Source organism: Calliphora vicina, chromosome 5 (assembly GCF_958450345.1).
Source record: "Calliphora vicina chromosome 5, idCalVici1.1, whole genome shotgun sequence".
Taxonomy (NCBI): domain Eukaryota; kingdom Metazoa; phylum Arthropoda; class Insecta; order Diptera; family Calliphoridae; genus Calliphora; species Calliphora vicina.
In genome coordinates, this window is record NC_088784.1 from 83,711,888 (window position 1) to 83,739,040 (window position 27,153).

At 28.7% G+C, this 27,153-nt stretch overlaps 1 protein-coding gene across 2 annotated transcripts in view; it reads right to left on the reverse strand.

Moving 5' to 3' along the window:
* The window catches only part of wdp (windpipe), a 109,043-nt gene that overhangs the window by 61,334 nt on the left and 20,556 nt on the right, over window positions 1–27,153 (reverse strand). For both annotated transcript variants that reach the window (XM_065511070.1, XM_065511071.1), the window contains exon 3: window positions 21,567–21,609. The gene's annotated coding sequence lies outside the window, so the exon portion shown is untranslated. The remainder of the gene's footprint in view (window positions 1–21,566; window positions 21,610–27,153) is intronic.

The window sequence follows — 27,153 nt, forward strand, 5'->3', positions numbered from 1 at the left end:
TCGACTCAGAAAGCGATTCTAAGTCGATTGGTACACTTTAAGGTGGGTGTTAGACTAATATTTTTGGGAGTTACAAACATCTGCACAAACGCATAATACCCTTCCCACTATGGTGGTTTAGGGCATAAAAAGAGGGAAATAAATCTGTAACTTCTAAATGGTTAGATTGCAACCAATCGATTGGTTTGAATGAAATTTCACTTGCGCAAAGAATAAATATTGTCGAGTTTAAGTTCTAAACGTGGACCCACCAGGGGGCGCGACCAAGGGCCCTCAAAGTAGGACACCTCGTGTATGTTACATTTTTAAAACGATATTATTTCTTGGTTTGGGTTCCAATTACAAAAACATTATACATGTAGAATCTTCTCATTGAGCACTACAAAAAACCTCGTCGTAGCTATCAATTATCTCTTATATATTCGCATTTGAAAATTAAATTTTCAACATTTTTACCCACCCCACTCCAGTTTTTTGATAACAGCGTATCCAAATATTTCCCGATTTCCTCCGGTTTTCCTTTATTGGACTAACAACACATGTATGTGTCAAATAGAAAAAGAATTGTTTAAAAATAATAACTAACTCCAAAGTTATATGCATTTTAATTTAAAAAAATTTAAAAAGGCGATTTTTCGCTAATTTTTTGGGAAAAAATAACTTTTTTTCTTTTTAAGTTATCGAAAAAAAATTTCTAAGAGCATGTATAAGGAATTTCTACTTTCTGAAGGCTAAGTTTTTATAAAATATTTTAAAGAAAAACAAATTTCAAAATTATTGTTACCGAGGGCACCAGGTCCTTTCAAAAAACACCTATTTTTTATGTAAAATAAAATTTAAGGGCAAAAATTCTCAAATCGCATATTCGATATCAAAATATAGTAACCGATTTTAGGTTGTCCAATATGTTTCTAATTACTTTGTAAAGGGTCACGATAACCCCGACCCTGTTATGAATATTATAGCCAAAAAACTAAAAATTCCCATTTTCGGAATTTTTCAACACTTTTCTGGGAATTGCGGGATTGCTGATAATAAATTTCAAAATTCGTTTTTAGTTTTCCATTTTAAATAGAAAAATCGACATAACTGTAAATTTTATTGAAAATAAAAACTTGATTTCAATTCGAAAAATTTGTATCTATGCAAAAATTCAATAAAAAACATTTTTTGTCATATTTTTCAATAAACTATTCCATGAATTTTTAATTGTCAAAAGTTGTAAATATTTTTGAAAAATAGACAAATAGCTTGAACGAAATTATATTATATCGCATCATAACATTTTTAATTCTATGTATAAATTTCAAAATAATCAAAAAAAAACCTTCTCCTGTAAAATTTGTGTTTTGTCGCTTGAGATAATTTGGCGCTAAGGGCTCGATATGATGAATATTATAAAAAATTTGCAAATTTCATTTAAAAAATAATAAAAAAAACTTTTTTTAATTATAATTTTTTTATTATTATGTACTTAAATTTCATAACAATCACAAAAAAAAAATTAAACAATAAAACCAGCAACCACACAACATTTTGTTTTAACCCGAAACATTTTTCGGTCAATTGTAATTTAACATCGTTTTATATAATTTATTATATTTTTTGGTTTTCAAAACGCTTAAAATACAATTTTCATAATTGTCAGCATTTTAATTGAAATGTGAAAGTATGTTACTGAACCCTAAAGTAACAAAAAAAAAAAACAAAGACAAAAAATAGTTTTATATGTTACTCTACAAACGAGTGGAAAAAAAATTAAAAATATTTTGCATTTATTTTGTTTAAAGCAAAAGAGTTCATTGACTCTGAAATTGAAAGAAATATACTAGAAATCAGTTTTTAAATAAATGTTGTATGAGTAGACAACAATCACAATTATGTTTGTATTTCCAACAAAAGGTAATTAATTTTGTTCTTTTTTCTTTGATTTTATTATTAAAAAAATAATCAACAAAAGCCATAGCATTTTGCTTGTACAGAAAGGTTATCAGTGGTCAAGTAAAAGTAAAATAAAAATCTAATAATAAAATTAACTATTTGAAATCATGGTTGTGGGTTGCTTTTACGGAATAGAAGGGTTAATTTATGACGTCTATGGAATTTATTTAATTCAAAAGGTAGTATTAGTATTTTTTTTTAATTAATTTAAAATGAACTTGAAATTATTGTTTTATAAATTAAAATTAAATATAGGAAATGTCTTTATACGAGTGGACAAAGCATTTTTATTGTTGAACGATATTTTAAAAATAATTAAAATTAGGTGGCCACAGTTTGATCAAGGCATCATTGGAATATACTTCGTGGAAAATGTGGCTACTGTTACGCGATATCGTCACATGCTTACAGTGTTATTTCTGCCAGAATTGGAATAAGATGAAAGTTGCTAAGAGCAATATCTCATCTGCCTTTTTTCACAGGCTGTATTACATGGGACATAACAATTGTAGCATGAAACACTCTCGTTTCGTTGATCAGAATGGTCCCCTAGATAGTGTTATTTAACAATTTTGGATTTCATTTTGAATCTTAATGTGTTCTAATAAGTCTAGCAATGTGAAATTAAGTCTCTTTGGATCCGCAATGAATGTAAGGATTCAGAGATGTAACACAATAAGGTAAATCTCTAATCTCTTATTAAGAAGCAGAAATTACTGAATTACTGAAAGTAATTCGTAGGGATCTCAAAAGATTGTCTGTAAAAATCTTTCAGCTATTCATTATAGAGTAGTAAAATATTTTTGGCTCGCTTAAGTCAAGAGTAAGATCAATTAAACGCAAACATTTTCCGCCATTTCACATATTATTTTAAACTGATTATTTGCATTAAACGACATATCCTACTTTTAAGCAGATGCAACAGCTTTTCATTTAAATGTATTGCATGAAATCTTTGCGTAAGCCTTTCAATTTTAATCACTTAATATCTTTTCTTAGTCAGCCTTATTAATAATTACAACAAACTGAATTAATCGAATTCAGCAATTCTTTGGTATTATGGAATTAATTAGTAATGGTGTAAAGTGAAACATTCAATAATCCTATTAGTTGATTTACTACATGAGCAAAATACTTTAAACCGCTTGTCAAATCAAGTTCAAAATTGTGTCCCCACTACTAGCTTAATGTGTCTTAGCTAAATAGAGTTTGTCAATGCGGGATTTTATGGGGAAAATCCATGTGGGTTATGTTTATTAGCGATAATCCCTATAAAAACCATAACAGTAACTTATTTCATGTATCTTACAATTAGAGTTCCCAATCGGGAAATTGGCAATAAATCACAATGAATCTGTACTGAAATAATATTGAAAATACAGAAATTTCTAAATAAATATTTCGGGGAATGCCCGGGCAACAAATCAGAATGAATCTGTGCTGAAATAATACGCATTTGTGGTTCATAGATCCCACATGTGATTATACACTTAACCATAAATGGCAACACAGAAAAAACTATTTCTTAAACCGTTTCAATTCAAACATTTATCCCATATTGAACAAAATTTCTTGATATTTTCTATTGAATTTTGAGTTTTGAATTTGATTATTTTGTCAATTGAATATACAATTTTCGTTATTGGTTCAATTTCAAATACAAAAATTATTGAATAGATAATTTTCGTAAGTGAAAACACATTTTTGTTATTTTTTGTGTTTCAATTACGAAAATTATCTATTCAATAATTTTTGTATTTGAAATTCAATGAAAAAGAGATTGGATTACGCTATCGAGCATATTGATAAAGATTTTTTATTTTGGGTTGGAGTTATTTTTAGCGATGAAAGTAAATTGAATGTTTTTGGTTCTGATGGAAGAGAAATGTTATGGAGAAAGCCAAATACTGAAATGAATCCGAAGCATTTGACGCTGATCGTAAAGCATGGAGGAGGTAACGTTATTGTTTGGGGTTGCATGGCTTCATCTGGGGTGGGAAATCTTATTTTTGTTGAAAACACGATGGATAAATATGCATACGTTAATATATTAAAAGAAAACTTAAAACAAAGTTCTGAAAAATTAGGCTTGGGACGTTTGTATTGTTTCCAACAAGACAACGATCCCAAACACACCTCTAGATTAGTAAAGGAATGTCTTATTTATAATGTTCCTAAGCACTTAAATCGCTCAGCTCAGTCACCTGATCTCAACCCGATTGAGCATCTATGGGATCACTTGGAAAGAAAGATTCGGCAGCACAATATAGCGAGTAAATATCAGCTAAAAGCCGTTATAATGGAAGAGTGGTATAAAATAGATTCCCTGACAACAACAAAGCTGGTCCATTCCATGCACAGCCATTAAAATGCTGCAATTACTCAGAAAGGAGGACCTACCACATATTAAATTCAATTAAGATTAATATGGGATTCCTTGCCTTAAAACGGTTAACTGTACGGAGACTTTTTTGGTGATACTTTTCGTACAATTATTGAATTTGTGTAAATTTTTATGTTTTTAATGAAAATGTTTGTAGTTTTTTTATGTTGATTTCTAGTTTAGAAGATTTTTTATAAAATTAATTAAAAAAATTTTTAAATATGTATTGAAAAGTGACCATAAATAGCTAGTTTATATTATGAGTATATCTGTACGGAGACTTAATTGATTCAGTTTATAAGTTTGTCATTCCGTTTGTAATTTTTACATTTTTCATTTCCGACCCTATAAAGTATATATATTCTGGATCCTTATAGATAGCGGAGTCGATTAAGCCAAGTCCATCTGTCTGTTGAAATCAGCTTTCCGAAGCCCCCAAATAACTTACATACACGACTCATACACCAATATCTCCGTAATTTTTCCGGCTCGGTTGCTATTTAAAATTTATTCGGCTGAGATATAAGGAAAAAACCAGGACAACCTCGAGTTTTGACCTATAACTGGATTACTAAGCGATTAATATAGACAATACGGATAACTAATGATAGATATTTCAAAGACCTTTGCAATGACGTATATAAGACCATAGTAAGTTGGACCTACAATGGGTCAAATCGGAAAAAATATTTTTTAACCTGAATTAATTTTTTCGCTAAATATTAAAATAAAATTAAAAAAAAATTTTATTTTTAAAATTTATAAAAAAAAAAATTCGAAAAAAAATGTTTACAAAAAATTAAAAAACTTTAAAATTTTTATTTTGAAGTATAATTTGGTGAAGGGTATATAAGATTCGTTGATCCATATCTGGATTAATAGGTCATTAATATAAACAATGTCTAATATGATAGATACTTTAAAGTCCTTTGCAATGACGTATATAAGTATAGACGTATAGAGTAAGTTGGACCTACAATGGGTAAAAATCGGGAAACATATTTTTTAACCCGAATTTTTTTTTCACCAAAAAAATTTTTTTTCCATATTTAAATAAATTAAAAAAAATAAGAAAATTTTTTTTTTTTAAAAAATTAAATAAAAATTTTATTTACCTAAAAAAAGTTAAAATTTTTATTTTAAAATAAAATTTATTGAAGAATATATAAGATTCGGCAAAGCCACATATAACTCTCTTACATGTTTTTTAGACAAATTGAACCAGCCGGTCAATCAGTGACTGTTGATCGATCAGACAAAATGAGACCAAAGTTCTTTCTGCCAAAATTGGGTGAAATTGACAGAACTGCTGGATCGTGTAATTTAGCATCACAGGATTATATTTTATGGGGTTATTTGAAATCGAAGATCTATGCTAAAAAGCACATGACCAGTCGTAAGGAGGGAATTCAAAGGTACAACAACGAATTTCATTCACATTCATGTACAATAATCATGGAAAATTTATACAAAAGAGTACGTATGTGCCAGCAATGCCGTGGAGGCCATTTGTCCGATTTGCTATTCCATACATAACCCTATAAAAATCCAATTAAAAAAATCTGTATTTTCTATTTCCATCAAATCTTGGGTAAATTTGAGAAACACTCCAAATTTACTCTATGAATCTCTAATATAATAGACATTTAATCTAGCTGACTAGTACTAATAAAACCAACAGATCACTTTTATCTAATCTTTCGAATTCTTGAAATCTTAGATGGCGATTACCACAAACCAGAAAGACAAATAAAAAAAACAAATGGAAAATCTTTTTAATTAAAGAAAAACCACATACAATAGATCGGTCGACTTGTTGGCAGCGTTGGTTTCTGGTTTACAATTTTCATTGCAATAAATACTATTTTGTTCTAAAGTGTCAGACGGACCGAAAATGTTTGCACACACACACACTCAATTTCATTGAGGTTTTGGGAGGGGAGACAATTTGTGGTTGACATGTGTCAGACACACAAAAACATACAACAGAAAATGCATTTTAATTTCTAGGTCAATTTATCGAGTGCGTAGTGGTTGAGAGTGTGTATCTGTGTGTCTAGAACAGCATGTGTGAGTGAGAGTCTGGTAGTTTTTCCATAATATTTATTTGGGGGTAACAGAGAATGCACAACAAAATATGGACAAGTCTAAATACAATTTATATTATCATTCGTAATACTCAGAAACTTTTGTACTTTTTTTTATTTATTTTATTTGATTAACAATTAGAATTAAAACCAAAGTAGTTTAATTTATATCGGTCCATATATTTTTGTCCATATATTAGCTTTATGTGTGTGTCTTTGGGTGGGAGCTTAAGTATTTATGGTTTTGTTCGAGTTGTTATTTTAGTTTATTTTATATTTTGGTTTGTTGTCGTCTGGTCTATATTCTCTTTTGTTTTTATATATTTCATCAACTTAATTACAAACGAATGGGAAGTTTGTCATTCAAATGAAAACTATTTGTTTATTGTGGTCGTTGTTGCATTACAACATTAATTTTATCTATTTTTTATTTTTTACATGTAATTCATATCATATCAGGCGTAAATTTATAGAAAACAAATTCATTCTTTTGTATTTAATTTGAAATTAATTTCAGAATTTATTTTTATTTTTTTTAACTCGTATCAGTATTAAACATATGTTGGCTTAATTTGATTAATCTCTTTTGTGTTTTTGTTTATAACGTTTGATCGATTTTTTGTTGTTGTTTGTAATTTTACAAAGCGTTAATGTTTGTAATGATATAGCGATAGTGATTTCATTGTTAGAAGATTGTGTAAAGAGTATAGTTTTTTAAAGTTGTTATTAATTTTATATCTATATAGTTCAAGGTTAATGAGAAAATAACATACTCATAAATCAAATGTATTGGAAAAAAATTATAGCAAATTTATTAATAACAAATAATAGATTTAATACTATAAATGAGTACATGTTGATGTAGGCTCACATTTCAATACTTATTTATTACATACTGTTGCAAAATATATGTATTTACCTTTATATAACATGAAGAATATTGTAACAGTTATGCCTACGAGAACATACATATCATATTGATTACTCCATGAATATTGTTATCAATTTCAACAAGAGCTTGCAAAATCATTGAAAGCTACTCAAGCAGCAATCAGCAGGATTCATCCAAAAAGCAGGGAAAGTCTGAATTGAGGCTGATAGACCTGGAAAAACGATTTTGTATGTCTGAAATGCTGCTTCAACGCTATAAAAGAAAATCATTTTTGTACCGAATCATTATTTGCGATGAATAATGGAACCATTGCGATAACCCAAAAAATAAGAGATCGTATGTGAAGCCCGACACAAAAGCCAAATATCAATGGCGCTAAGTTAATTCTCTGAATTTGGTGAGACTAAAAAGCTTCTATCTTTTATGATCTGCGGAAATCTAACCAGACCTTCACATGGAACCAATACCGAACTCAACTGATTCATTGGAAGGGATTATTGCCCGAAAAATGCCCAGAATATGCGGCCAGACATGAAACCATAATACTCCATCACGACAACCCTCGGCTACATTATGCAATACCTGTTAAAAAGTATTTAGAATGAAGTGTTTGGGAAGTTTTGACTCCCCGATTAATAGTCCAGACCGTGCCCCGACTTCTATTTGTTTCGATAGATACAGAACGCTCTCTCTGGGATACGCTTCACTTTGGAACAGAGTATCCGATAATGGCTTGATTCGTTATTGGGGTACCGTGAAATAACTCCCCACGAAAAAATTAAATAACACCCAACAAATTTTTCATACAAAAATTAGAACAAAAATTAGAACAATTAGAACTTATTTCATTATGAAACAACTCTTAAAGCATAGGGAGTTATTTCATAATTTTTTGTTGGGAGTTATTTCACAATGCAATAACTCCCAATGAAATTTTTGTCCGGATTTATTTTATTTTGGGAATTAGGAGTTCTTTCACTGTATTGGGAGTTATTTAATTTTTATTGGATTCTACTTTGCAAAAGCAGAACCCATAAATATCAAAAACTTGCATCACTCAGAAAATTTGTTTTGCATTGCCGGCCTTCGGCCTGGCCCTAAAGTTTTCTCATCTGAGGTGTATCAAAAATTGGCTTCGCTCTGAAAAGTTTTTTGTATTGCCTTTGGACGGACGGTCGCAAAAGTTTTCTCCTCTGGGGTGTATCAAAAACCGGATTTGCTCAGAATAGATTCTTTTTACATTGTCGGCCTTTGTCAGGTCGTAACGATTTCTTAAACCTTAGCGCTCGGCCGAAGTCCGGAAATGCAAAAAACTTTTCTGAGCGAAGCCAGATTTTGATACACCCCAGAGGAGAAAACCTTAATGGCCGGCCGAAGGCCGTCAATACAAAAAACCTTTTCTGAGCGAAGTCAGTTTTTGATACACCCCAGAGGATAAAACCTTAGCGACCTACCAAACGCCGGCAATGCCAAAAAAATTTCTGAGCGAAGCCAGTTTTTGATATACCCCAGCAAAGGAAAACTTTGCGCTAAGCCATAGGCCCGCAATGCAAAAAATTGTTGTTAACCGAAGAATAATTTCACTTTTGTAGTTCTTTATTTCATTGGGAGTTAGATTACACAAATAAATTGCATCGGATTGGGAATTATTTCATTTCTATTGGGATTTATTTCATTGGGAGTTATTTCGCTTTTTTTTGGGACTAATATTTTTAAACCGCCGATTATTGGGAGTAATTTCATTTTAGCCTTTGGTAGTTATTTCATTTTTCAAGTTAGGGAATTATTTAATGTTTGATGGGAGTTATTTCATTGGGATTTATTTCATTTGGGAGCTATTTCACGGTTCCCGTTATTGGCCCCAAAAGATGAGCATTGCTTTTGGCTTGGAATCCAAATGTTAAAGTTCTCCGTCGTGATTGTGGACTTGTTGACATAGAGCTTTGGCTTCAGGGAGAGTGTGATGTAAAGAGCTCCTTGAAATTTGCAGTTCTTTCACAAACTCTCCGATAGTCTATTTTGAACGATTTGTGTTTGGACGAGCAGCATTAGTCCAATCACACTGAATTTGGTATTTAAAACCGAGAAAATCGTCACACAAAATGCTGATGTACAACAACAATAGCTCGAATTTTTCATCTATTTTTCATCAAAATTTTGTTTCACCAAAAGTAGTTATACCCTACACCACCATAGTGGTGAGGGTATAATGCGTTTGTGCAGATGTTTGAAACGCCCAAAAATATTAGTCTAACACCCACCTTAAAGTATACCGATCGACTTAGAATCACTTTCTGAGTCGATTAAACAATGTCCGTCCATGTAAACCTTGTGCGCAGAGTACAGGTCGCAATTTTGAAGATGAAATTTGGTACATGTTATTTTTTCGGCTCAACGACCAAGCCTATTGAAACTGGCTGAAATCGGTCTACTATTTCACCTAGCCCCCATACAAATGTCCTCCCGAAATTGGACTTTATCGGTCATAAATGTTTAATTTATATATGTATCTCCACAAATTCCGCTCCAAATAAGTTTTATACACACAAAATTCATGTCACCAAATTTTGTTACGATTGGTCCATAATTAGTCATAGCTCCCATATAGACCCGCTTCCGAAAATCACTTTAACGTGCATAAATTGAAATTAAAAATGTTGGTATACACACAAAATTCAACATACTTAACTTTAATATAGACATAAATCACACGACCTAATTTCATGGTGATCGGTCCATAATTAGACATAGTCCCCATATAAGGCCCACTTCCGAAAATCACTCAAAAATATAAATTATTGAAATTTTAAAAGAAAAATGTTTTTGCTCTTTTACTTAGCCCGACCATACTTCCTTACTTGTTTTTAATATTTATTTGCGGCCACCAAACTTTCATTATATATTTATTGTTCAAGAATTATAACGCGTTGTTCTCTCGTGTAATTAACCATTTTACCATTTTACTAAACTGGCAAAACTTTACTGCACACATGGCGGCTAATTCAAAAAAAAAAAAGATGAACTTATAAAGACGGTTACGTTAATAAGATAGAATTGCGAAAATCGATGTTTTGCTGAAATGGGTAGTTGCGTAAATCGAGCTTGTACTGTATTTTATACGAAGCACAATGTAGCCATTTGTGTGTTTTTCGTTGCAAATTTAATAATCAAAAAATTTAAAAAGCATATGATAGGCAATTGATCAACCTATTATATGAGTGTTTAAAAAGGGTTCTACGACTTTCAGGTGCCTTCTTATGAATTAGCAAAGTTGAAATTTGTTGAGAAATCAATTTTATGGGAAATAAAATAAAATATTTTTTAAAAATTTTTGACTTTTATGTTTCTTTTATGATTTAAAATTAATCCACAAAATAATTTAAAAAAAATTTTTAAATTTATTTTGAACTTTTTTGTAAAAAATTGCTCCGTAAAAGGTAGATACCTCCTTTTTTCAAGATTATATGTCATAATTGCCCAATAATGCAACACATTTTTGGAAACATGTTTTTTTTTTAAATTTTACCTCTTGCAAAAACTGGGGCAAGGATGGTCAGCAGGAAATTTTTGCATTAGGTAAAGGAATAATCAAAGAACTTATTCTGAAAATATGGCAAATATATTAATTTATAGTTTTTTTGTTTTCCATGAATGTTGAGAAATATTGAAAAAATAGATAGTTGGTAAATATGAATCTATCAATACAATAAAAAAGACTGACGATCCGTAACCTAGTTTTCGAGATATTGTATCTGAAAGCGTACCAAATTACCTAAAAATTGTCTATTTTTTTGAACACTGAAAATCGGTTAACTTTGAAGGACTATATTTTCTGAACCAACACTGTAACATATTTAAAATCGTTGGACAATTTCCTGTAAAATAGGTTTATTCAATATTTTTTAGGGGCACATGAAATTTTTGATTTTTACAACCACAGTTGTGCTGCAGGCTCCACTGTGCGACGTTAAGGTCCTCAAATAGTTCTACGGCAGAGCCTCTATCACTTACTTTTATTCACTTAATCAAGCCATAATAAACGTTCATTCATATTTGAAAATATGCAAAAAAATAAATTAAAAAAATTTAAGAGCACACAAAGAACTGATGATTTACGTTTATTTTTTTAATTTAACACATAAAATAAATATTTCTCACCAAATCAGGTGAGTGATAAACATTTAACAACATCTTTCCAACCTTCTTAAAAATCAACAAAATTTTAAATGTATTTATGTAGCACGCAAAATACTTGAGTGATGATTAATGTCTTCATTTAAACACATGAGTTTATAATTATTATTTATATCCAAATAGAAAGATATATAAATTTTGCAGATATTGACCTATAATATAAATAAAATGCCATTAAAAATCATCTGAGATTTTTTTTAAATTAAATCAGTGAAAGAGCTAATAACGAATCATGCGCCAGGCATTTCCGTTTAATTTACACAATAAATTTAGAAGGGGAACAAAATAAACATTTTAATATTTTTACACGTTTGTTGTTCAACTATCTAAGGAATTTTATAAAATAAAATTGTTTTTACTACAAAATGTTTTAACGATTGTTTATACTACATGTATTCTAAGGAATTGGTTATTTATTTACTTTTTTTTTTGGAATACTTAATACGTTTATAGTTTTTGTTAAGTGAAATATGCAGCCCATAAACAAATTTGTTGTTGGGGTAATAAAGAGTCAGTCAAAAAAACGTATAAACATTATTCCAGCCAGAACTTATCCTAGGTCCAACGAATTATTATTTTTTTAATCTCGTTAGCTTTTAGAAATATGTCAGATATTATCTTTTCACTTACATTTCATTCACTTACACCTGTTATTTCAGTCAAATTTATTATAAACTTTCACAAAAAAAAAAAAAATAGCAAAAGATTTGAAGGTCCATCGTCCTACTGTTTCAAAAGCCATTAAACAGTATAAGGAAGATATTATCATTGAAAGAAAACCTGGATCGGGGGGAAAGAAAGTTCTAACAGATATTAGTGTAGTAAAAGAAGTCGAACAACTATTTCGAAGAGCACCGAACACTTCTATGAGAAAAGCAGCTCGTAAAGTTAAATGCTCTCATTCTTTTGTAGACAGAGCCAAAGATAATGATGGGTTGAAGTCATATAAAGTTCAAAAAGTTCCAGAACGCAAAGCGCATAAAGAACTTAGAAGCAAAAGAACGAGCGAAAAAATGCAAGTCAAATTTTATAAAAAAAAAAAACTGTTGTATTATTGATAACACAATCAATAGCAAAAAAAGGCTTTAAGTACAAAAATTATCAAATTTTGAAAGATTTTTTTTTTTAAAAATAATACATTTTATTATAAAGAACATTAACTACTCAATTTTATGTATATCAAAGAAAAAAATAAAATTTTGTGAAAATGAGCGAATTCATTTAATTGTGAATAAATTCGAAAAGATTCCATCGATATTTATGATCGATATCTCATTTTGTTGCTATTACATGTGACTTTGTGATAAAGTAGCAAATCTGAAATTTTTTTTCCTATTTCGATTTTTCATGATTTTTTTAAAACAAAAAAATTAGCAATTTTCATATACAAAATATATTTTTTGCTTCAATTTGTTATTATAACTCCGAAACTACTGATCTGATTGAAACGCAATATATATGTGAAAATTTGCACATAGCATGGGGAAACTGTTTTTAAAATTCAATCAATCGAAAAACAACATTAACTACTCACTTGTATGTATATCAAACAAAAAATTTAAATTTTGTGAAAATGAGTGAATTCACTTAATTGTGAATAAATTCGGAAAGTATCAATCGATTTTTATTGTCGATATCTAATTGTGTACCTATTACATGTGGCTTTATGATAAAGCAATAAATCTAAAAAATTTTTGCCGCATTCGATTTTTCATGATTATTTTAAAACAAAAAAATAGCTTTTTTCATGTACAAAATATATTTCTTGCTTCAATTTGTTATTATATCTCCGAAACTAGTAAGGCGATTGAAACGCAATATATATGTATGTGAAAATTTGTACATAGCATGGGGAAACTGTTTTCAAAATTCAATCAATCGAAAGAACAACATTAACTACTCAATTTTTTGTATATCAAACAAAAAACTAAAATTTTGTAAAAACGAGCGAATCCACTTTATAATGAATAAATTCGAAAATTATCAATCGATTTTTATGATCGATATATCATTTTGTTCCTATTACATGTGGCTTTACGATAAAGCAATACATCTTGACAATTTCTGCGGTTTTCGATTTTTCATGATTTTTTTAAAACAAAAAAATAGCTTTTTTCACGTACAAAATATATTTCTTGCTTCAATTTGTCATTATAACTCCGAAACTATTGAGCCGATTGAAACGCAATATATATATGAAAATTTGTACATAGCATGGGGAAAATGTTTTCAAAATTCAATCAATCGAAAGAACAACATTAACTACTCAATTGTATGTATATCAAACAAAAAATTTTAATTTTGTGAAAATGAGCGAATTCACTTAATTGTGAATAAATTCGAAAAGAATTAATAAATTTTTATGATCAATATCTCATTTTGTTCCTATTAGATGTGGCTTTGCGATAAAGTAATAAATCTGAACAATTTTTGCCGTTTTCGATTTTTCATGATTTTCTTAAAACAAAAAAATTTGCTCTTTTCATGTAAAAACCATATTTTTTGCTTTAATTTGTTATTATAACTCCGAAACTACTGAGCCGATTAAAACGCAATATATAAAAGTATTAATGGTTATATAAATTTCGATTTTCCTAAGTTTATTTTAATAATATTGGACTAAACCTTTTTGAAATATCATTAATTATGTGGAGCAACGTACATCAAAATTTTTTTTGGATTTTATTGCCCTGTCTAATTGATGGACTTTAAACGATCTTTTTTGAAAGTTCGAATGATTTATAAAACTAAAATATATTATATTCTTTTTATACCCACTATCAAAAAATGTTGGGGGTATATCGTTTTTGTCATTCCGTTAATAACACATCAACGTATTTGTTAAGACCCACATTAGTATATATATTCTGGGTCCTCATAAGATTTTAAAGCGATCTAGCTATGTCCGTCCGTCTGTCTGTCTGTTGAAAAAACGATAGTGTCCAAACGAAAGGAGCTAGCCGGCTGAACTTTACACAAATAGTCTCTGTTAATAAAGTTTGTTGGGTATGGAAAATGGGCAATATCGGTCCATGATTTCTGCTATCCCCCATATAAATGTCCCACGGTTTATATTATTCCACCTAGCCACCATATAAATGTCCCCCGGAATACTGTTTGAGTAGCTATAAATATGTTGATTATGCGGCATTGCTGATAATTGACAAATTAGTTGTACGAATTATGAAAATATACTGTAAAGTATGGTGAAAATCGGGCAACATTAGTCCCTAGTACCCATACTAGGTCCCCCTTAGAAAATGTCTTGAAAAATCATAATTATCTTGTAATAATTAATATCGTTATAAGATTGGACATAAATAAGTTTTATATGAACCAAAATCTTTCTTACAACTTTTGTGAGGATCGCTCCATAAATGATCCTATAACCCTTAAATCAGAAAAAGATTTTATTTTCACATGTTAATGGTGGGTATACAAGATTCTGCACACTCTTACTTGTTCAATTTGTGTTGCGGTTTAGAAGCTACATATTTATTACATACAACTTTTTTATGATCAGTCCCACATTTGTCAAATTTATGCATCCTAACCTAACGATATTTCTATTTTTTTTATATTTTTACCACATGTTAGTGATCTTTTTCTTACAGGTTTGTTTCTTAACTGTCAAAAATTATGATTTATGTCAATAATTATATATTTTTTCTTACTTTATTTTTAAATTTGTATGATTGCGAATTAAGTTTTGTGAATAATTTTTTTTTTCCAATTCAAACCAAAAACTGGTTTAGTTTTGTTTAACAACCCACAAGATGTTAATGAAAATAAAAGTTAAGCTATGATTTCATTGATTTTTTATTTAAAAAATTAAAAATAATTTTAATTTTTTTTCTTCTTCACACCCAAAAACTCAATATTAGTCATCAATGACATAATAACATTTGCATATGTTGATTTTGTTTAAGTAAGTAAATGTATTAAATAAAATTTTAAGCAAAACAACAAGTTTTATTTAAATTTTGTTAATTTATTTACGTATGCAAATCAATCAAATAGCGTTTTCTATAAACGTCCGCCTGTCCGTACGTCTGTCTGTCTATAGATATGCGTATTAACTAACCCCAAGTTCAATGTCCCATTAACTAGAAGACATGCAAGTATTTCTTTAGCAAATTTATTTTGATTTATTTCTGTTATTTTATCCTCAGTTTATAATAAAATATATAAACAAATTCTAATTGCATTTATGCATATGTTTATGAACAATTGTTTATGCACAATTTTCTTGTTGATGATTAAATCCAAATGCCCTTTACACATGATAATAATAAAAAAAAGAAAAAAAAAATTATAAAAAATTTCCTATTCATTGTATCTTTTACATAAAGTGCAAAATATTTTTATATTTTTTAGCTTTCATTGATAAAAAACACAAACGCTAACTGACTAACTGCCTGCTTAGCACTCACAGCAGTTATTGACATGTTTTGCATATCAAATGTACTAAGAATTCTGTAAGCATTTTATGTAGATACTGTTAGTTTGTTTTTGCCAATGATTTAATAGTTTATTTCCATAATTGTCTAATGGAAATTCTTTTGAAAAATTTACCTTTTATTTTCTAAGAATTTGTATGGCTGGTCAGACTATATAAAAGGGAAATTCTTTTAAATGAGCAATAGTTTTCAATTGAATTCTTACACAAATTATTTAATTTTTAATTGTAAAACCTATATAAATTTGCTTAAACTTAATGAGAATTATAAATTTAATTTGTCATCAATATCAGTGAACCAACCACCCTCATTGATCTACATCAAAGTTTCCCTGTAGATCACTTTTTTTGCTAGAAAAAAAATGTAATTAATTCAACTATTTGTTATTGTTTCTTTATTTATTTATTGTATTTCTAACAATAAACTGCCAACTCATGTTGAAAAGTTCAAAAGAAATAAATTTCTACAAAAAAATACTATAAAAAAAACTTTAGTTTTTTTAAGTTTTGCTAATTCAATGGAAAATTGATGAGGTGTAACTTATAATGAAAATAAATAACAAATAAATAGACAAACCAATCAATGAACAACATGAACTTTGTGGTTAGCAGTTCTGTTTGTGTTTCTATGATTGAGGGGCAGCCCTCGTCATTAGATTTTATTTTCTTTTTGACGGCGTTTAAACAGTCAAGTCTATAAAACTGAACAACAAAACATTATATTTGACATGATGAATTTTATACGTAAAAAATCAAATAAACAAAACATAATAATGCAGCGTAAAAGGTGAGTAAGTTTTTTTTTAAATATAATAAAGCTAAAAATAGCTCAAATGAATGATGAATTTTAAAATAAGAAATATTATTTCACGCTTTAAATATATAACAACGGTAGACTTTTAGAGAATATAAATAAAGTTTGTATCAACATGTATGCCAGATTTGAGCTTGCCATCACTTGTGAAATAAAATGTTCTCAAAAAAAAACAAGTAAGAAAGTATGGTCGGTCAAGCCCGACCATATAATACCCTACACTTAGTAAAAGAGCAAAAACATTTTTCTTTTAAAATTCCAATAATTTATATTTTTGAGTGATTTTCGGAAGTGGGGTTATATGGGAGCTATGACCAATTACGGACCGATCACCATGAAATTATGTCGTGTGATTTATGTCTCTATGAAAGTTTACTATGTTGAATTTTGTGAGTATACCAACGATTTATGCACGTTAAAGTGATTTTCGGATGCGGGTGTATATGGGAGCTATGACTAATTATGGACCGATCGTAACAAAATTTGGTGACATGAATTTTGTATATATAAGACTTATTTGGAAAGCAATTTGTGGACATACATTTATAAATTAAACATTTATGACCGATAAAGTCCAATTTCGGAAGGACATTTGTATGGGGGCTAGGTGAAATAATGAACCGATTTCAGCCATTTTCAATAGGCTTGGTCCCTGGGTCAAAAAAATAATATGTACCAAATTTGATCGAAATATCTTCAACATTGCGACCTGTACTCTACGCACAAGGTTTACATGGACAGCCAGCCAACCAGACGGACGGAAAAAATTTAAAAAATTTACTATTGAAAAAATTATTATTCTTGTTTTTCTAAATTTTTTCAAATTTTTTTTTTTTTAATTTTTTCAAATTTTTTTTTTTAAATTTATTAGTGTTAAAAAAATTTACGGGTTAAAAAATATTTTTTCCCGATTTTGACCCATCGTAGGTCCAACTTACGATAGCCATATATACATCGTTGCAATGGACTTTGAAATATCTAGCATTAGATATCCATATTGTTGTACAGATATAGATACAAAAAATATGCCAAAAATCGAGGTTTTCCCGGTTTTTGTTTTAAATAGCAACCGAGCCGAAAGAATTCCCGATATATTGATATATCAATCAAGTTCGTAAGCTATTTGGGGGCTACGGAAAGTTGATTTCAACATACAGACGGACATGTCTATATCCACTTCGCTATCTATAAAGATCCAGAATATATACTTCATGGGGTCGCCTTGCAACTCAAGCACAGTGAGCAGAATCAACATAAATCTGCCATTTCTAAACGCCTGATCCGATCTGCATAAAATTTGATGTGAGAGTAGATATTTTTGGAAAGCGCTCGGCTAGGTGTTAAAGAAAACATGCTTGCATGTGCTATGTATCTTTTATAATTTCCGAGGTATAAGCATTTGAAAATTGAAATTGTAAAATTTTGAAATAACTTGGTCCGCTTTTTTAAAAATGTAGGTCATACCTTTGGGCCGAATGGACTAAATTATCAATAATACACAAACGATTCCAGAGCAATATCAATTATGGATCCAAAAATAAATGATTTTCAATTTAAAAATTCAAAAAATAGTAGATTTTTGCTGTTTTTTGGGCGAAAAGGTGACACATTTTTTGATTAAAAAAAAACTTTCTTGAAGAACATAAAAAAAGTTTATGTTTTTCTGTAAGGTATCTTTACGGAGAACATTTTGGTATAAAAAAGATGTCATATATTTTTAATATGTCGCCACCCTTGGAATTTACGCCCTTGGGAATTTGACCTATTTTTTTATCAAAATGGGCCACATGTTCTAAAATCCCAAAGTTGGGATCAAAAAACGAAAAGAAGCTTTCGAAACCTTGCTGTGTTCCCTATTTGTACCCAAAGTATTTTCCCAGCCCCAAAGGAAATGTGGACCCTATGGGGAAAATTGATAAAAAAAAAAACATTTGTGGAATTTTCGCTCCAATTTTTAAGAATTGCGGAATTCCCTTTGTCCTTTTGACAAGTTTTTTTTACACATTGTTATTTAGAATGAGTTTCTAAAACTAAAATTTTTATCAAAATTTTAATAGGAATATTGCAAAAAAAAAAAAATTTTGGAATCCACATTTATTTCGAAGTGATCTTTTTTGTTTAGATAAGTTAATTTTTGGTCTTCCAAAAAGAAATTTCAAGTCAATATCAAAATTAGATTCAAAAATATGCCACTTTAAAACTCAGTTCTTCAAAAATATAATAAAATGTACAAATTTGTATTATGCAAAAGTCCAATATTTTTGAAGGATGGAGTTTTAAAGTATATTAGGAACCAGTTGTTTAGATGAAACAGATTTATTACCTCTATTTTTGCGATTGTCTCCACTGTGTGCTGCTGAATAAGAACATTACGCAATATTTGTGGAAGTCAGAATTAGAAGTTGACTTATGTAAAAGAAACTCAATGAAAGCAAACTTTTTGAGAGACGAAATAAATACGATTAAAACATTTAAATACTAAGCTCATATTGAAAAGCACGAGTTTATAATTTAAATTTACATTTAATAGCTTATTTACTATAACTATTTTAGGTATTTGAGAGAGGATTATTATCAACACACGTCACAATTTATAACCAAATGACGTATAAATGTCGATGTTTAATTGTTTAATAATACAATAAATAAATACACATGCATCATTTATTATTGTAAAAAAAATACAAATAAAAACTTTGCAACGAAAATAATATAAAAATAATAATAAATGTATGCTAATAAGCATTTTAATTGTTTAATATTGAAGGGCATTCATAAACAATTAATAAAAAAAATGTTAAATAATAATTATATTTCACCTTTTTTTAAAAAACAATTCATTTAACACAAAAATGAATGAATATTTAACATTAATGTAAGCAAAGCTAGCTTCAGAGTACACAATGTTAACGTTAACATAAGTGAAAAAATAATATTTCTCTTGCTCTCTTTCAGTTAAGCCCGGCTTTATAAAACTATAATTTAAGTTTTGTACTTAATATTATGAAAATAATCATGAAAAATATTATTTAAAAAAAACTTGAATAATATGTGAAATATTAAAGTTCAAGTAACTACAAAGTGCTAATTTAAAATACATTGGTTGTTGTAAGTAATTCATGTTATTGTGTAAAATATAACAACATTGGTAGTAATAAAAATTTAACTAAAATTAATTTAATTATTACATTTACAAGGTTTGAAAAATACTATTAAAAATAAATAAAACTAAATAGAAATATAAATAAAACCCACTAATGTTGGGAGTTTTAAATTTAAACTGCTCTATTATGGCTACAAACACCCAAAAATGTAGGTATTATTAAGTCTGACATCATCATCCACAAAGACACGGAAGTCAAGAAACTTGATTGATAGAAAGAAGCCAGAATTTTAAGAATCTAAAACTCAAATAACAGTTAATTAAAGGGAGAAGAACATTACGTCATTTATAATGATTTCAACTAACAGGTTTTTATAAGAATTTGAATTTAGTTATTTGAAAAATTAATGAAATTATATAAATTTGCTTTATAAATATTAAAGTAAACTAAAATTTTTATACATATTTAAATGTAAATCAGGTATTTTCACCCAGCAAAAACTTCTTTAACTAATTAATCTAAAAGCAAACGAAATTAAGAAAAAAAAAAGGTTAAAATTTTTGAATGAGATTTGAAAATAAAAATTTCAAAAACGGATAGAAACTTAAAACTGTTATCAAACTAAATTATTTTCTATCTACATAAAAATATGCGTAAAATAAGGCATAAATATGTATTTCACTGTGAATAATGTAAAAATGCCAGAAAGTTACCAGGTAATACTTGCAATTATTGAGTAACTACATCCATCTACATTACTTTGAAGCAGTCTAGTAATGACTTATTTATTATCTGCTGAACATCTAAATACTTATGTAATAAACATTAATATAAGCACATAAATGCACTGCAATACAAACCAGCAAATAGTCTGTTCGTTTACATAATAGTTTTACATCTTCCTTTTTGTTGTTTGTTTACTGTATCAGCTGTAGTTGAACTTAGTTTAATAGATTTTATTTTTAGTTGAACGCTGTAGTCAACTTTGAGACACATGTTCTAAAATTCCAAATCTGGGATCAGAAAACGGATAGCAGCTTTGGAAAACCTGATGTGTTCCCTATTTATCCTCAAAGTATGTTCACAGCCCCGAAGGAAATGTGGACCTTATGGGCAAAATTGCAAAAAGATACCAATTTTTAGGAATTGCGGAAATCCCTCTGAAATTTTGACAAGTTTTTTTTACACATTGTTATTTAGAATGAGTTTCTAAAACTAAAATATATATCAAAATTTTAATAGGATTGTAAATATTAGGAACAATTTGATCCACATTTATTCCGAACTATTTTTTTTTTTTGTTTAGATAGGTTAATTTTTGGTATCACAAACAAAATTTCAAGTCAATATCTCGATTGAAGGACGGAAATATAGAGTTTATTAAATTTCTTTAACTAGAATATTCCTTGGCTACGGCCACATCAAATTTTAAACCCGATCGGACCAGCCGCTTAGAAATGCCAGATTTATTTACAAATTTGATTAGTTATATGTATGTCAGTTCCTCCAAGTTGTCAGGAATGTGATTCAAACAAAGTTGTATTGAAATATTTCGATTTTAAAACCTGTATTTTTCATACAATTTTGTTCGATTCAATTTTCTTTTGAAAACGACTAACATTTTTTTTTGAAATTACTTAAATTTATTCGTTATTTTTTTTAATGTTTAAAATTAAGTTTTAGAATACTTACAAAATACTATGAAATTTTTAATAATTTCAAAACGCCACGCCCACTAAAATGAAATAGAAAATAATTTATGATATTAGTTTATATTTCAAGTAGTATTATTAAATAAAAATATTTAATTTTAAATAACAAAATTAAGTATTAATAATAAGAAGAAAAACAACCCAGCGAAAGAATTATAAAGTAGTTGAAAGAAGTTAAGAAGTTTTTTTTAATCCCACCACCAAAAAGTATAGGGATTTTTCATTCCGTTTCCAACACATCCAAATATTGTTCGCAGACCCACAAAACTAGATATTTATATGTCATAAAATTCTAAAGTATTGGCTGTATGTCTTAAAAATGTAGGATTTACAATATCTTTTGAACGTGGTTTTTGTTTTTAATATCTTATATTTCGAATAAATGGATACGTAATATATGATACCAAAGATCCCAGAGGTAGAGCATGCGGAGGCTCGGCAATTTTAATAAAAGCTCGAATCAAACACTACTTAATGTGTGATCTTTGCGAAGATTATCTTCAAGCTACTACAATCTGTCTTGAAGATTTTCATCGAAACTTAGTAATTTCATCGATATACTCACCCCCTAGATTTTCAATTACAGAAAGTCAATATAATAGATTTTTTAAATCACTAGGCCCTCTTTTCCTGGCTGCTGGCGATTATAATGCTAAGCACACATTCTGGGGATCACGACTGATTACCCCTAAAGGTCGTGTTTTGTTTGATACAATTTCTAAAATGGGTTTGAATGTGATTTCGAGCGGCCAACCTACCTACTGGCCTACTGACCCACGAAAAATACCGGATGTTATTGATTTTAGAGTGATGAAAAATATCCCTGGAGAAATGATTCAAGTTGAATCCTCGGTGGAACTATCTTCAGATCACTCACCCACTATTGTTACTTTATTGAGCCCCCGAGAAATTGTATCCCCGACTGGTAATTTAGCGATGACAGCCACAAGAATTGATTGGCTCAAATATAAAAAATACCTCAGTACACATTGCTCGGAAAACATACCGCTAAGAACACCAGAAAACATCGATCACTCTCTTATCAATTTCGATAAAAATCTCAAACTGGCTGTTCAACATGCTACCCAAACCCCCCGACAAATCAGATATAATAGAATTTATTCTGCAGATGTCGAACGGCTCTTAAATGAAAAAAGAAGAGTTCGAAGAGAGTGGCAATTGCACAGATCCCCCCAACTCAAATCGAAGCTTGAAGATTGTATAAAAAGACTTAAAAAGCTCTTGGAATTTCGAAAAATGGAATCATTGAATAAATATTTAGAAAGCCTGGACGCAACCCCGCACTCGTACATGAATCTAAGCCTCGCGATCAACGTTCGCGCCGTTCATTTGGTGAATGAACCGAAGGAAACATCGCTACTGTACCACAATTTCACTAGAAAATGTTGTTCAGTACTGAAGCACACTTTTGGTCAATAAACAGAATGGCCGCATTCGAAGCGAAGATAATGTAAAGTCCCAGGTCTATGCAGATATAACAGAAACGATCGAGCACTTGGCAGCGAATATCAAATGTGTTGTTGCCGTAATACAGACTGATGTACTACGAAGGGTGTGTTAAAATTGTACTTGCTAGCAGCGGGACATGTCCGAAATCATCTAATCTAATTAATAAAGCCAATTGGATGAATATTAAAAACATTTGTCTCTGCCTTATTTCAACTTAAAATTCCCAGCCTCTCTGAAAGAAACACCCTTTATAAACATTTTCCTCTTAAATTCTTAAACTGATCAATAAAGTTATTAAAAATAAAATTTTCTCACCAAAATTCCAATTTATTTTAGTGACTTATATTATTTCAATTGTTACTAAGTTTTCAAAATAAAGCCATAGTAGACTCATATCAACAAGTCAGCTTAAATACTCTTATCATAGACAATTTGATTTTATGTGTTTTTAATTCGTCTCGAAAATCTATGTGCAAAAGTTTTTTAAAAAAATATATATCAACAAAATAACAAAAATAATCACTAATTCTTATCTCAAGGTCTGGGACGTTGTCGTCATTACTACATACGAAGAATGAAAAAAATCACAAAATTAAATGAACATATATATGTTTTAAGAAAGAACACGTTTAAGAAAAACAATACAAAATACTACATACAAATGAAATTAAAAAAAAAAAACAATTTCTTTTTAAAAAGTGTTTTGTATTCAAAACAAATTTATACTTAGTATCACTAGCAAAATATTTAAATAAATCACACACAAAAGTGCGTTCCCAATGCTGCACACTATTGCCTTAGAGTTTATGTTAAAGGACAAATGAAAGAGATTGACAGATTTTTATCTGACAAACTGTGCCAGTAACGTTCTGGTGATATTAAATAACCAGATTTTAAAACTTAATTTAAAATTTTCTCACTTAGCCAAAAGCTATCCTTATATGCACAAATCTGACCTCAAAACCTATTTCTCATTAATCATGCTGACAGTTGCTGACTCTGCTTGAGTGCGAAAACAAATAGCTAATACCCTGTATTCCTGATTTGTCACTTATCAATTAATAAGACTGCAAGGTGTGGCTTTAAAATTATTCAACACAACAATGTTGCAGTTTTAAATTTCAATTAAACAAATACAGCAAACAGGCTAAAAATTATCGCTTTATACAAATATTTCAAATAAAGAGATTAAACGTATACAATTATGCTCTAGTTTTATAAGTAAATTTGAAAAAAAAAAATGAATTGAAATTTTAGGAAAAAAACATAATATGGCGCCCAAAATATGAAATTACACTCGTGAATAGTAAACAAATAAACATATTTTATTCTTAAGAATAATTAGGAACAAGATCAGTTGGTGCGGTATTTGGATTTATCTTTTTTTACGTAAAAAATATATTTTTTGCTTCAATTTGTTATTATAACTCCGAAACTGCTTAACCGATTGAAACGCAATATATACGTGAAAATTTATACATATCGTTGGGAAAATTTTTTCGAAATTTTAAAATTTACTCAATTTTAAGTATATCAAACTAAAAACTAAAATTTTGTGAAAATGAGCGAATTCACTGAATTGTGAATAAATTCGAAAAGAATCAATAGATTTTTATGATCGACATTTCATTTTTTTCCTATTGCATGTGGTTTTGTGATAAAGTAACAAATCTGTAAAATTTTTGCCGTTTTCGATTATTCATGATTTTTTTAAAACAAAAAAATTTGCTATTTTCACGTAAAAATATATTTTTTGCTTCAATTTGTTATTATAAGTCCGAAACTAAGAGCCGATTGAAACGCAATATAAAGGTGAAAATTTGCACATAGCATGGGAAAAATGTTTTCAAAATTCAATCAATCGAAAGAACAAAAAATAAACACTCAATTTTAAGTATATCAAACTAAAAACTATAATTTTGTGAAAATGAGGGAATTCACTTAATTGTGAATAAATTCGAAAAGAATGAATCGATTTTTAGGACGGATATCTCATATTGTTTCTATTACATGTGGCTTTGTGATAAAGCAATAAATCTGAACAATTTCTGCCGTTTTCGATTTTTCATGATTTTTTTAAAACAAAAAAATTTGTTGTTTCACGTAAAAATATATATTTTTTTCTTCAATTTGTTATTATAACTCAGAAACTACTTAACCGATTGAAACGCAATATATACGTGAAAATTTATAGATGTCATGGGGAAAATGTTTTCAAAATTCAATCAATCGAAAAAACAACATTAACTATTCAATTTTATGCATATCAAACAAAAAACAAAAATTTTGTGAAAATGAGCGAATTCACTTAATTGTGCATAAATTCGAAAAGAATTAATCGATATTTATGATAAATATCTCATTTTGTTGCCATTATATGTGGCTTTGTGATAAAGCAATAAACCTGAACCATTTCTGCGTTTTCGATTTTTCATGATTTTTTAAAAATAATAAAATTTGCTAATTTTATATAAAAAATATATTTTTTGCTTCAATTTGTTATTATAACTCAGAAACTACTTAACCGATTGAAACGCAATATATACGTGAAAATTTATACATGTCATGGGGAAAATGTTTTCAAAATTCAATCAATCGAAAGAACAACACTAACTACTCAATTTTATGTTTATCAAACTAAAAACTAAATTTTTTTGAAAATGAGCGAATTCACTTAATTGTGAATAAATTCGAAATGAATCAATCGATTTTTATGATCGATATTCCATTTTGTTCCTATTACATGTAGCTTTGTGATAAAGTAACAAATCTGTAAAATTTCTGCCGTTTTAGATTTTTCAAGATTTTTTTAAAACAAAAAAATTTACTATTTTCACGTAAAAAATATATTTTTTTGCTTCAATTTGTTATTATAACTCCGAAACTATTGAGCCGATTGGACACACAATATATATATGAAAATTTTTACATCGCATGGGGAAAAAGTTTTCAAAGTTCAATCAATCGAAAGAAGAACATTAACTACTCAATTTTATGCATATCAAACTAAAAACAAAAATTTTGTGAAAATGAGCGAATTCACATAATTGTGAATAAATTCGAAAAGAATTAATCAATATTTATGATCAATATCTCATTTTATTGCAATTACATGTGGCTTTTTGATAAAGTAACAAATCTGTAAAATTTTTGACGTTTTCGATTTTTCATGATTTTTTTAAAACAAAAAAATTTGCTATTTTCACCTAAAAAATATATTTTTTGCTTCAATTTGTTATTATAAGTCCGAAACTATTGAGCCGATTGAAACGCAATATATAGGTGAAAATTTGCACATAGCATGGGAAAAATGTTTCTAAAATTCAATCATTTGAAAGAAGAACATTAACTACTCAACTTTATGCATATCAAACTAAAAACTAAAATTTTGTGAAAATGAGCGAATTCAATGAATTGTGAATAAATGCGAAAAGAATCCATAGATTTTTATGATCGATATTTCATTTTGTTCCTATTACATGTGATTTTGTGATAAAGTAACAAATCTGTAAAATTTTTGCCGTTTTGGGTTTTTCATGATTTTTTAAAACAAAAAAATTAGCTATTTTCATATAAAAAATATATTTTTTCTTCAATTTGTTATTATAACTCCGAAACTATTAAGCCGATTGAACACACAATATATATATGAAAATTTTTACATAGCATGGAGAAAAAGTTTTCAAAATGCAATCAATCGAAAGAACAACATTAACTACTCAATTTTATGTATATCAAACAATAAACTAAAATTTTGTAAAAATTAGCGAATTCACTTAATTGTGAATAAATTCGAAATAAATCAATCGATTGTTATGATCGATATCTCATTTTGTTCCTATTACATGTGGCTTTGTTACAAAGTAACAAATCTGTACAATTTTTACCGTTTTCGATTTTTCATGATTTTTTTAAAACAAAAAAATTAGCTATTTTCACCTAAAAAATATATTTTTTGCTTGAATTTGTTATTATAAGTCCGAAACTATTGAGCCGATTGAAACGCAATATATAGGTGAAAATTTGCACATAGCATGGGAAAAATGTTTCTAAAATTCAATCATTTGAAAGAAGACCATTAGCTACTCAATTTTATA